Below are 12,820 nucleotides of genomic sequence, written 5' to 3'. Positions count from 1 at the left end.
TTTTGCACCACACCACCAGCAGGTAGGCCTCCCGTGGCTCGACCACACCGACCACAGGCGGGTGTGGCTGGGAGAGGACGCGTTCCTGCTGCTCGGCGTCGTCCGGGATGGACAGGATCGACGGCGTCGTCATCAACTACCTGGTAATCCCACTGTATCCTAACCCTGCTGGTATGGTTTTCTATGTGTAGTTGCTGCAGGATGCGAGGAATAGGTTAGGGTCAGAATGGTAGAAAATTATCTTGTGTACTAAGGCATTCTGTGATATGTGTCCGTGTTCGATGTGGCATGAACTCGTCCCTGCGGTCATGGATGGTTAGATTAGCCGTGTGCTGCTGCGGTTATACGGGAGATGCAGAATTCTTGCATAAATAGATGCTGGAAGCAGCAACCTCATGTCCCTGTGTCTGTGTTTTCAGGTCCGGAGCTGCTGCTGGCTTCTGCCGTGACCTTCTGCGCCTCGTGCATGTTGGTAGGCTTGGCTGGCACCCCCGGCCTCGACTACCTAGTGCCTCGGCGACACTGCCCTCCGGTGAGCTCTCCGGGTTCCCTTCTTTGTCCTCTACGTGCTCTGTTGTACCACCGCCATGAAGCCGGGGTGATTCTATGCTCCGCCTTTGTGCGGCTTGGTTCATAATTGTTGGATTTTTCTCAAGTGTTGTTAAATTTGTTGGCAGACTAAGTCTGTTATCTATGTGGAGACAGCATTGCGGATGTCTGTAGACATGTTTTACATGTATATGGTACCATTTTTCGGGCATTTAGGTTCTGAGTTCGTTAGTAAAGTTGCTTGTATCTAGCAGCACCATAGAAAATCTGCTGGCATGTTTTATCTTAGCCTGGATTTATGTACTGTGAAAACTGCTCCATGAAAATCCTAGTGTTATTTGAATATTCATGCAAATGCTTGATTTGTATGTGAAACCCGTGGGGTTGCTGGACCTTGGAGGTGGTCAAGTAAGAGTTATTTAGCATGCTAGCTTGTGAGTTAGCATGGCACGTTGCAGCGTGTAAAAGCTTGTGCTTTTCTTCACCTTCCCATGACCGGATCAAACCGTTGACAGAGACATCAGGCGATGGCTTGTAGTGGATATCCACTGTTAGTCTCGCTGCTATGAATGGATCAGACGTTGTGGGGTATTCTTGTATGAAATAATGACCTGTGCTATGAGGTCTTATCGATGCTCAGATCTCTTAGTCGTCTTTGCTTCTTGTCCTGTAGGTTGTTAGTTACAATATGGATATAAATCAAATTGCATCCCTTGCTTTTGCACTGTACATGTTTATAATTTCTTGAGTTTAACTGTTATTAGTTTGTTTGGGCAAACAAAGATGGTCTGCTTACCTGATCTTTCCACCTACTTGGTCTTCAGGGAAGTGTGAGACAACAACACTGTAACGTTGCCCACCGGTGTTGATGTCGGCCACAGGCCGCTGTTGGCACCCTGCTCAGCCTGGCCCTGTGTCCAAAGAGGCAAATGTATTCCTCTGAAAATTCTAGTCTTTCTTCCGGATGCTCGGCAGATTTTGCAGGTTGAGTTGTTGTAGCTTAGAGCATCTCCACTCGTCCCCCCGACGAGGCCCCCGGCGAGCGTTTTTTCCATCCGGACGGCGTAATTCGGCCCAGTCGCGCCCCCGGTTCCTCGTTTTCGTCCGGATTTGGGCCTAAATCCATCCGGCGATCCCACGCCATCCCCGCCCCCCCGGGGAGCGCTCGGGGACTCCGGACGAAACGAAAGCGCGCGTGGCCCCAACTTGTCGGCGACAATGGCCTCCGATCTACGGCAAAACCCTCGTCTTCCCGATCTACGGCAAAACCCTCGTCTTCCCGATCTACGGCAATACCCTCGTCGAACGAAAGCTTTGAACTCTCAAGTGGTGCAACATAGATAGATTATATATATATTTCGAATATAATTCGAATAAACATAAAAATTACATATAAAAACTTTAAAACTAAACTACTTCTTCTTCTTCTTAGAAGGCCCCGCCTCATCGTCGTCGCGGCGACGCTTCCGGCTCGTCACCTCCTCGTCGGAGGAAGTTGAGTCCTCCTCGTCGTCGTCCTCATCAGCCTCTTCGTCCTCCTCCTCCTGCTCCTGCTCCTGCTCCTCCTCCTCTTCCTCGGCCTCTTCCTCGGCCTGCTCCTCGGCCTGCTCCAAGGCCTCTTCGTCCTCCTCCTCGTCGTCCCACTCGTCCTCGCTGGCCGGCGGGGGGAATCGTCGCTGCCGGACGATGCAGCTGGATCCCACCAATGGCGCCATCCGGGCGGCTTCCCTCGCTGTCGGTGTCCGATGGCCAAGAGATATCGCTCATGGTTGACGGAGGATGGTGACGAGAGAACGGATGAATGGCGTCGGCCGTCGGAAACCGTATATGTAGGTCTCTCGACGAAAGAGAGCGCCGGTTGCTCTTCCGCGGAGTTCGTGCTCCATTACGGCGGTTCTCGCATCGAGGCCACTTCGACCGTTCCCGACGAGTCGTTTCGGCTCTCCAGTCCACTTCGCGACGGTTCAATGCGGCGAGGGAACTCCGACGATTGCCCTTCCCGGTGACTGCGCCGTCGCTATGCACGCGGTGGGTGCGCGTCCATGGGCTCGCGGCTGGAAAAATGGGCCTCCCCAGGCCAAAAACTACATCCATCCGGCGCTAAATTTCGCCGGATTTGGGCGTGGGGAGCCCAAACGAGTGGGGATGCTCTTAGTCCCAGGAGGAATATGAATATCGTAATTATTTTGTTGATGTGTAGTTAGACTTACAGCACGAGGATTGGAGTGTAAACGATTGTGCTAGTTACAGGATGATATGATTTTCTATGTATGGTTGCTGCAGGATGTGATGAATAGGTTAGGGTCAGAAAACCTGGTAGGAAAATTATCTTGTGTAGTGAGGCATTCTGCGCTCTGTGTTCGGGATCAATGTAGCATGAACTCGTCCCCGCTATCATGGATGGTCTGGTTAGCGGTGTGCTGCTGCGATTATATTGGGAGATGCAGAATTCTTGCGTAAATAGATGTTGGAAGCTGCAACCTCATGCCCCTGTGTCTGTGTTTTCCGTTCCGGAGCTGCTTCCGGCTTCTTCCCTTAGTTGGTGCTGCTACAACCATGGCGAGCCATGCTGATCCTGTGCTGCGCCTACTTGCGGCTTGTTTCGAATTTTTTCTAGTTTACTCCTTGTAATACTGTTGCTAGGCTTTGGATCAGATTCATAATTATCAACTATTGGCTAGCAAGGAAAGTCTTAGACCTTGTATTTCAATTTTAATTTTGGTCCAAACTAGCTAATTAATTTTGACAACGAAGAAAAATGGATGTTGCTACAGATTAAGTGACTGCTACGTATTTGCCATGGGAAATTCTAGTTCTTGTAAAAATGTGAGGATTGTGGTTTCTTTTTTCTTTGTCTACCTTATTACTAGTTGATTAAACATGTCGGTGAAGCATGTTATGTTTCTAACTTTGCCATGGACTGAATTCTGGACATGATTAGGTATTCTTTCTGACTGGTTTTCATTTTGTCCTTTGCTTCCAGAGCAAGTTGATTATTTGGCCGTGGCCTTCTGCTCCTCACGCATGGTCGTAGGCTCGGCTGTCACCCCCGGCCTCGACTATGTAGTGCCTAGGCGACACCACCCTCCGGTGAGCTCTTCTGGTTACCTTCTTTGTCCTCTACGTGCTCTGTAGTACCATTGCCATGAAGCCGATTCTGTGCTCCGCATTTTGTGGCTTGGTTCATAATTGTTGAATTTTTCTTAAGTGTTCTTAAATTTGTTGGTAGACTAAGTCTATTTTCTATGTGGACACAGCGTTGCAGATGATTTCTGTTGACATGTTTTGCATGTATGATACCATTTTGGGGCATTTAGGTTCTGAGTTCATGAGTAAAGTTTCTTGTATCTGGCAGCACCATAGAACATCTGCTGGGATGTTTTAATTTAGCCTGGATTTATCTACTGTGGATATTGCTCCGTGAAAATCTTAGTGTTATTTGATTCTTCATGCAAATGCTCGATTTGTTTGTGGAACCCATGTGGTTGCTGCACTTTGGACCTTTTAGTCATCTTTGCTTCTCGTCCTGTAGGTTGTTAGTTACAATATGGATAAATCAAGTTGTAGCCCTTGCTTTTGCACTGTACATGTTTGTAATTTCGTTAGTTTGACTGTCATTATTTTGTTTGGGCAAACAAAGATGGTCTGCTTACCTGATCTTTCCATCTACTTGGTCTTTAGGGAAGTGTGAAACAGAAAAACTACGGTGTTGCCCACCTGTGTTGACATCGGTCACAAGCCGCAGTCGGCACCCTGCTCAGCTCGTCCCTGTGTCCAGAGGCTAAGGTATACCACTGAAAAATCTTGTCTTTCTTCCGGATGCTCGGCAGATTTTGCAGGTTGCGTTGCTGTAGCTTACTCCCAGGAAGAATATGAATACTGTTATTATTTTGTTGATGTGTAGTTACAGCACGAGAATGTAGTGTAGACGATTGTGCTAGTTTGCGATTTGGACAGTAACTTGATGTGCCCCTGGTCAAATAGCAGGATATATTGTACAATAGCTTTGTTGCTCTGTGCATTAGCAATGCTGTTGGTCTTGTTGCTCTATATGTGGTTGTAATGTGATGTGCCCTATTGTGACCCTGTAAGCCTATTGTCACATCGTATGTGGTTGAACTTTGTGGTGTCATTTAGGATTTTTATCGTGGGATGATTCTTTCAAGATTGATAGCTCAGGCTTTAGCCTTGGCTGTGCTAGCTTTAGTTAACCGCGGACCGTCAATGCTGCATGGTTGGTTGCTCGTTGATGATGTGTATCTTTGCAAACCTGCCATCGAGCTGATTTAAGTTGTTCATCAAGTTTTTTGTACCATTGGAGCTTAAGTTAAGTAGTTGCAGGGATGTTGAATTCCTGGTGGTTGTAAATGAGAATTGGGATTGAGTTTTGGTGTTGCATATTGGACTGCAAATAGTATAGTTGTCGCTGGCAATGATATTTCACTGTTCGTTTTGCATGATTACCTTTTTTTACTAGTTTGTCAGTGCAGGATTTTTGCCACCATGTGACCCATTTTCTGAACATAATGCCTTTTAGTGTATGCAGTATTGAATGGATCTGTTATGCCTTTTAGCAGCTTTGACTTCAAGTGCTCTCTCTATACGCGTTGATGCTGTTTTTTAAAACTTACTAACATGCTTGTTCACCTGTTTCTGCATAGAATGGAACAGGCCCCGTCACGCGCCCGAGGCCTGTTCCCGCCCAGCAACGTGAAGGAGGCAGCTGCCCGACAGTGTCCACATCCAGTGGCGTGTCAACCGACAAGAGCATGAAAAAATTAGGCCCACAGAAGGAGTAGATGGGTCGGACAAATCGATGGAGAATATTTTGGAGCAGTGTAACGCATCCCAATCCAGCAGCTTGTCCTACAAGGCCGTAGCCGCCGTCATCATCCAGGTCATCTTGCTGTTCCGATTGCTTATGTACCATGAGAAGAGAGAACATCGAAATCTGCTATTTGCTTCTTCTTTTTTTCAAATGATATTGCCCACTTATGATCTGTTACTTATTAGGGCTGTATTGACTATTTGCTGATTCTCCAGTTTTGCTGTACTTGACCATGTGTTGTTCTTGTTCAAGGGAAAGGCAGATGACTAATTGACGGGCAAATCAGTAGCTGCACTAGTTGGAAGTTGGAGGACCCAGTGACAAGTGAGTTAGACAATATGGCTTGTGTTTAGCACAAGCATGTGTGTGGGAGGCTGATAAGATGTGCTCTTTGTGAAGTTGATTGATAATGAACATGGTAGTGGTTTCCTCTTTGTTATCTGCATGTGATGTGGCTTGGCGGTCGCCCGGTCCAGGGTCAACATGCTTTGTTGTGTTGCTGCTTTCCTCGTCTGCTTGGGTCTGTCATGACTGTGGGCTATGTAGTAAATCTGTTTGAGCTGTTGTTGAGATGAGAAATTGCAAATTTTTCTTATGCGCATGAAGTTGCATTTAATTGGTCTCGCAATTCCAAGTTGAATTGTAGTACTATTATATTTAAACGTCGCGAGAGCTGTGTGTGTGAGTATAAAACCAAACAGTTATGTAATTGTCCTAAAAATTGGTGAAGGCCATGTTAAATTCTCTTGATAATTAACCATTGATGATATGATGCGGCTCTGCTGGCGTCCAGCGCCGGCATTGCGTCGCCTCGATCTGGCTGGTTGGTTCCGTCGTGACCGTGGCCTATGTATTACACACAGTAGAGATACTGTTTGAGTTGTCGAGATGAGAGGTTGTGAAATTTGAACTGTTTTTAAGCCAATTAGGAAGGAATTAAATCACACTGATTAATTAGGGGAGGCGAACGAGCAGGCCAATGGCTGGGCGTCCGTCCATCACACATTCAGGCATGCACTTGCCAAAACTGTACTAAGTTAGTATCCTAATCAGTGCAGAATTCTGCCTACTAATTATGTTTCCCAAATTCACAAAGAGCCCAACAATGCGGTATGGAGGGGGTAGTTATTTTTCGTTTATGGAAGAGAATTCCCTGACCCTGATTTGTATCCAATTTTCATCGAGCGATAATCCAGTCTACGTACGTCACCCAGACCGACTCGAGTGGTGCAGACGTGCAGTGGATGGTCAACTTGCTTATTCAGCGGAGGCGAACGAAAAGGGCGCGACGAGCTGCAACAAGTATCGTGTTGGCTCTTGTGCACGCGCGCCCGCTTTGGTGACCCAGTCCAAGCGCTTCCGTCTCCAACCTCTCTTCCAATTTACGCGGACACAATAATTTCGATGGAGACTATTCCGTCGCTCTAAATTTCCCTCTCCCCGGCCGGCAGCCCTCTTCACCCCGATGTCGCCCCACCCTCCGCCTTCCTCGCCACCCTCCACTAATTTCGCCTCCGAGGATCGGCTGCAGCAGCTGGAGACCTCCCTCCAGGAGATGAAGGGGAGGTGCGCGTCAAGGACAGGGGCCTCCTGGTGCGCGGGTGGGCGCCGCAGGTGACCATCCTCTCGCACCCGGCAGTGGCACTGCGGCTGGAACGCAACGCTGGAGGCCATCTCCTACGGCGTGCCGGCACTGACGTGGCCCAGCTTCGCGGACCAGTTCTCCAGCGAGCGGCTGCTCGTGGACGTGCTCGGCGTCGGCGTCAGGTCCGGCGTCAAGGTGCCCGCCATGTACGTCCCCGAGGAGGCCGAGGGCGTTCAGGTGGTGAGTGGCGACGTGGAGAAAGTCATCGCCGAGCTGATGGACGACGGGCCAGAGGGGGCGGCCAGAAGGCACAGGGCCAAGAAGCTCGCCGCCGAGGCGAGAGCGGCCATGGAGGAAGGCGGGTCGTCGTACTCTGACCTGACGGACATGATCTGCTACGTGTCGGAGCTGTCGAGGAAGAGAAGCCTCACAAGCTCCACGGCCCTGCATATGCCTTTCGTGGCGGCAGAGCTCGTAAGCAACAACGGCGACGAGACCGAAGCAGACAATGCATTGTCAGTACATTCCTTAGCTGCATAGCTACTTGCAAATCAGGCCTTGTTCGCTTGTAGTCGAATTTATCCAGCCATACACACAATCCCTGTCACTAATGGATTCTACCACCATATATACGATTTAGTTTTAAATCCAGTTATTGTTGCGCTGAGTTCAAAATTTGTCAGATAGTAATTTCTCACCTACCAACCAGAACAGCAATACAAACAGATTCAGACATGTTCAGTTCAAGTTGCAACTTCTGACTAAGTATACTGGGATTATGACATTGATTGCGGAAGAATAAACTAAGTCGAACAGCAAAATTCAGAGCTTTATTGAACATACATTTTCAAAAATTCAAATGACTCTTTTTTTTATATTATTACACCATAACAGAAAGACTTCAGAGCACCTCTTCTTTGGATGCACTTTTGTTTGATGCTTTTGATGGGACAAGGCATTTGTAAACCCGGGTGTAGATGCTTCTGGTTTAATAAAAAAAATTTGCATGCTGTTCAAAAATCCAAAAATCCAAAGAATTTAGAGCTTTGGTGTAAATAGCAAAACAATTCAAAAAAATATGAAATTTTTGGACAATGAACATGAACAAGTGTTCTACCTTCACACCAAAAATCTTTGGAAAAAGACATATGTAGTGAGTGGTCTGTGCAAAAAAGACAAATCAGAGTGATGCAAGAAACAGATCTATATGTTCCAAACAACACCACATTTTGTCTTTTTTGCACTGACTAATACATATGCCTTTTCTCAGAGATTTTTGGTGTGCAGTTAGGACACTTGTTTATGTTCATTGTCCAAAAATTCAGATTTTTTGAATTTGTTTACTACTTTTTAATATTTTTATTCAATCGGGGGCATCTACACCCAGTTCAGAACTGGTTTTTCGCTTTTGATGCTTCTTTTTTCTTCAGTAAATTGCTTCTCAACCAAGAATTCCCATGAAGATAAAGATCAAAGAAGTTGAAAACTAAAAGATAAAGTAAAAAATAATTAATAACTGTTGATGAGCACATTCATTTTGATAGGGAAAACAGTAAAATGGATAGGAAAAATACACATGGAAGAGATAATAGACAACCAAGGTAATTCTGAATTTCACGCACTAAAGTTCAGAATTCAGTTGTGCTATGGGAAATTTTCAGTTTTGAGAGTTGAGGCAGCAACTAATGGCATGGTTAGCTGATAGTTCATTGGAGACGAACTGAATAAGCTGCCAGCACATATATTTGCAACGAAAGAACATGGTATAGTAAAAAGTCACTGGATCAGCATCATCCAGCATGTGGTTTTGCACTAACCTAAACCTATGTCTATGCAGCAAATTCATGTAAAGCTAAATCAATTTTAGCTACAGGAAATATGGCAAGCAAGTAGCTAAATTGGCACAGCTACAAAAAAACAAAGTACATACAAAGATGAAACCTTTGTGCAACATAGACATGCCGATAAAGAAATAAATCCAAGAAAATTTACATGGCCAGGAGGTTTATGCTTCCAACTAAAAAATGTGCAAAGCTGTATATGACATTTGCAGGTAAAACTGAAGCGAAAGGCAAACCATAGCTAAAAGCTAAATGGCTAATAGGATCCTCACACGTTCACTAGGCCCAGATAATACAGGTTAGAAAACTCAATTCAAAATTCAACTCCACTTATCACATTCAGCAGACCCGTACAGGAGCCAAGTTGCAATTCACCCATTTGTCACAATCAGAAGTTCAAACAAGAGAATATAGCAGAGAAAGAGAATGTTCATCCATGGATGTAATTATAAGCATATGTGGTAGTTGATTGCAAATTACCTGGGCAAGATTCACAAATATGAATACCACATCAATGGAGCATAGAAAGCAAGTAAACATTGAACTCAACGGTATTAATTCAGGAGCGGTTCAACTCGAGTGGTGCCTTCGTTATCGCTGGGATCTCCACGGGGTGAGCAGGATGCACATAGGGAAAGACGTCGCTGCGGAAGTACTGGTTAGGGCATTGATATCTGATTGTGCGATGTTCGATGGAGTATGCGCCCACGTTCCCATTAACATCCAAGAAGATGATATCCGCAGTTGGGTGGATGCCCAACACCGAGAAGAGCGATGACCCTAATGAGTATGCATTGATGCGGCATTCAACATATTCTAGTTTAGTAACAAGGGCAGTTGCTTCCGGATTCCGTTCCGCTAGCTCCATGACACCAACTTGGTGCACCATCTTCCACCAAACACCATTTACGCCACCAAACTGCAGATCCCACACCTGGAACAGCGAGAAGTCGAAATGCGCATAGCGAAGACCCCCGCCCTGGCGCTCGCCTACGCACCGGTTCAGCGCAGTGGTATCATGGACCCGGCTAGGAAGAGGGAGGACCTGGATAGTGTGGTCTAGGGAGTTGTACACAATGAGCCTGTCCATGGGACTGTACCCGATCGAGTATGCAGTGCCGCTCTGGCCGAGGAACGGTGGTGCATGTGTGACAACATCAATGGACGGAGAACGGATGCTCTTTGCCGCCCACCGACCGGTGGCCGAGGAGAACACCTTGAGATCGAGGCATCCGTTGTTCTGATTCCAGCCCGAGGGGGGCTTGAAAAGGACCACTTGAAAGCACTTTATGCTGCTGCCATCTCTGTTGTTTGTCACCGACAAGAGTCCATACAGGTGTGTCGGAGGCCGCGGCAGCTCCGGGAGAGCAACCCACTGCCAGGATACGGGGTTGCAGACATAGTACTGCACCGCCTTATATTCGCCCCTGGAACACAGCAGGAGGCCGGCCGCTGCGTGCACGATGAAGATCTCTCCGTCCCTGGCCGGGGGTCCAGCGGGCAACCGAGGCAAGAAGGCGAGGTCTGAAGCGAATACGGACCGCGTCGCTGTGGACGGGCGATCGCTGGGGCCGGCGACGAAGCGAGAGTGTTGCCCCCAAGGGCGGTTGGATTGGAGAAAGACGCCGGATAGGTAGGGGGCGTGTGATTCCCAGTAGCGAGCGCCGAATTCAGGGCTGAGGATGATTAGGTTGTAGCGGCGGGCGGCGGCGCGAACGCGGTGGAGGTACTTGGCCGGCAGGCGGCGGAGGATCTCCTCCACTATGTTGTCGCAAAGGCGATCCATCCTCTTGGTGTGGTGAGCCTATTGGGAAGAGAAAAAACAGGAGATAAATCGAGGCTAGAGATATACTGCCTCTTGGGCACAATCGAGGCTAGCAATAACAGGAGATATAACTCTCTTCTGTCTCTCTCTGGTGGGATTATTGCGGCTGCGGAAAAAGAAAGGAAAGGTGGAACCGTCCGTGGAAACCCACTGCCAGGACACGGCCGGATGGGGTTGTAGATATACAATGGAAGGAGCGATCGATCGTCCTGGCTCCTCGTCGTCAAAGAGCATGTCTCCGCATCGGATCTATCCGCGTAGGTAACTAGGTACCCATATCAAAAAAAAAAAAAAAAAGATCTTTGAGTTTCTCTCCACGGAAATCCCAAGTTTCCAGATGGTGACGTTGTGCGAGCGCAAACCCCATCCATTTTCCCGCGTTGGTGCGAAGGAAGATTCAGCTCCTTCCTTTCCCCCTTCCCCGCCTCCCGCCGCCACGCGCCGACGCGGATCCTGGCATACGCTAGCCGCCCCCTCCGATTCAGACCGGCAGCAACAACCGTGCCGGCTCGCCGCGTCCGTTCCACCTGCTGGCGCGCCTAAATTCCCAACCAATTGGCCGGAATCTCCGCCGCCGCGGACGCCTCACCGTCGGCCGTTATGAACTCTCCCCAAGCTTCTCGTAGCCACGGATTCGCCGCCGCCGAGCTCATGTCTCCTCGTTGTTTGTTGCGCTTTGTAGATGGCCCCGTGCGCGCTGTTCTTGTTGGAGGACTCATCCTCCTCCGACGACTTCGATTTGGAGGAGCTGCTCGATGACGACGTGGAGCAAACGGCGGTGATTCTCGCGGCGAAGGAGATCCTAAACGTGAGACCGAAGAAGAGGAAGGGGTCAACCATGGGGCGGCTGTGCATCCCCTGAAACCGTGCTCTTGGGCACAATCTGCTCACGGTATTATTTCGCCGAGGTACCCACATATTCGTCCCATCTCGTTCATCGTCGGTATCGAATGCAACGATCTTTGTTCAACAAGATCATTGCTACTTGCGAGGATAATACGCGCTACTTCAAGCGCAAGAGGAATGCGTCCAGACTCATAGGATTTAGTGCACACCAAAAAAATTGCGCTGTCATGCGCATCTTCGCCTACGGTATTCCAACAGACTATACCGATGAGGATCTTTGCAAAAATACAACGATGGAATCTGTCCATCATTTTTGCAAGGTTATAATGCGTGTCTAGAGGACGACGTATCTTCGTGCTCCCAATGAAGAAGATACCAATAGATTAACGGGGGAGAACGAACAACGAGTAGTCAGGTATGCTAGACAACATAGATTGTATGTATTCGACATGGAAAAATCATCCAAAAAGCTCAACAAGGTTTGTACTATGGCCGGAGCAAAGAACCAACAATCGTTCTTGAGGCAGTTGCATCACATGATTTTTGAATTTGGCACAGTTATTTTTTTATTTGCTCGGTTCTCTCAATGGTATCAATATGTTGCATAGATCCCATGATTTTGCCCGGCTAGATAAAGGTGATACCCCAGCTTGCTACTACAGTCAACGACATCAATTGATTGATTGTAATATTCGCAAAACATTTAGATTCTATGAAACATTTGTTGTATCAATTGATTGATTGTAATATTTACAAAACCTTGTGTTGTAGTTTTGTTGCAGGCTGAAAAATGGCCGCTCAGTCCAAACAAGAATATGCTATTATGCGGGCTGTGTTTGCCGCGTCAGCCATTTTTCAGCCCGCAAACAAAATCGCATCATGGGTTTTTGCAAATTATTACAATCAATCAATTGATACAACAAATCTTTGTGGGCAGCTTTTTAGCCCGCAAAAAGTGTTTAGCCCCCAAACCCTAAATACCCGTATCCATGCATCCCAAACGCGTTTTGGAGACTGAAAAAAGGTCGCGCAATCCATGGTGAAAGGAGCGATCGAGAATATGCTGCTATGCGGGCCGCGTTTGGCGCGTCTGGGCTGCACGACCATTTTCAGCCTGCAAACAAAAATCGGAAGCACGGGGCTTATGCAAATCATCTGATGATTTTAAAATATAGCAACATAAATCATTCAAATAGATTATTCAAAGTACTAAATCATACATGAAACACGATACTAAAAGAGGATCAAACATCACATCTAAAGGAGGAGGATGATCAAGCATCACCGTCGGTTGCCGGCGCATCCACACGGCCGCCACCACTCACTGTAGCATCATCACCTCGGGC

The 12,820-nt window shown here is 47.5% G+C and overlaps 1 long non-coding RNA gene and 1 pseudogene across 1 annotated transcript; both read left to right on the top strand.

The window, feature by feature from the left end:
• Positions 1–234: 234 nt before the first annotated feature.
• Positions 235–5,972, top strand: LOC124665729. The gene is made up of 5 exons (XR_006990671.1): positions 235–532; positions 1,374–1,480; positions 3,533–3,639; positions 4,231–4,335; positions 5,211–5,972. It is a non-coding gene; the product is annotated as an uncharacterized LOC124665729 (long non-coding RNA).
• A 384-nt stretch (positions 5,973–6,356) lies between these two features.
• Positions 6,357–7,613, top strand: LOC124664023 (annotated as a pseudogene).
• The last annotated feature ends 5,207 nt before the right edge of the window (positions 7,614–12,820 follow it).

This window comes from Lolium rigidum, chromosome 6 (genome assembly GCF_022539505.1).
Source record: "Lolium rigidum isolate FL_2022 chromosome 6, APGP_CSIRO_Lrig_0.1, whole genome shotgun sequence".
NCBI lineage: Eukaryota > Viridiplantae > Streptophyta > Magnoliopsida > Poales > Poaceae > Lolium > Lolium rigidum.
This window is presented reverse-complemented; position numbering and strand designations above follow the sequence as displayed.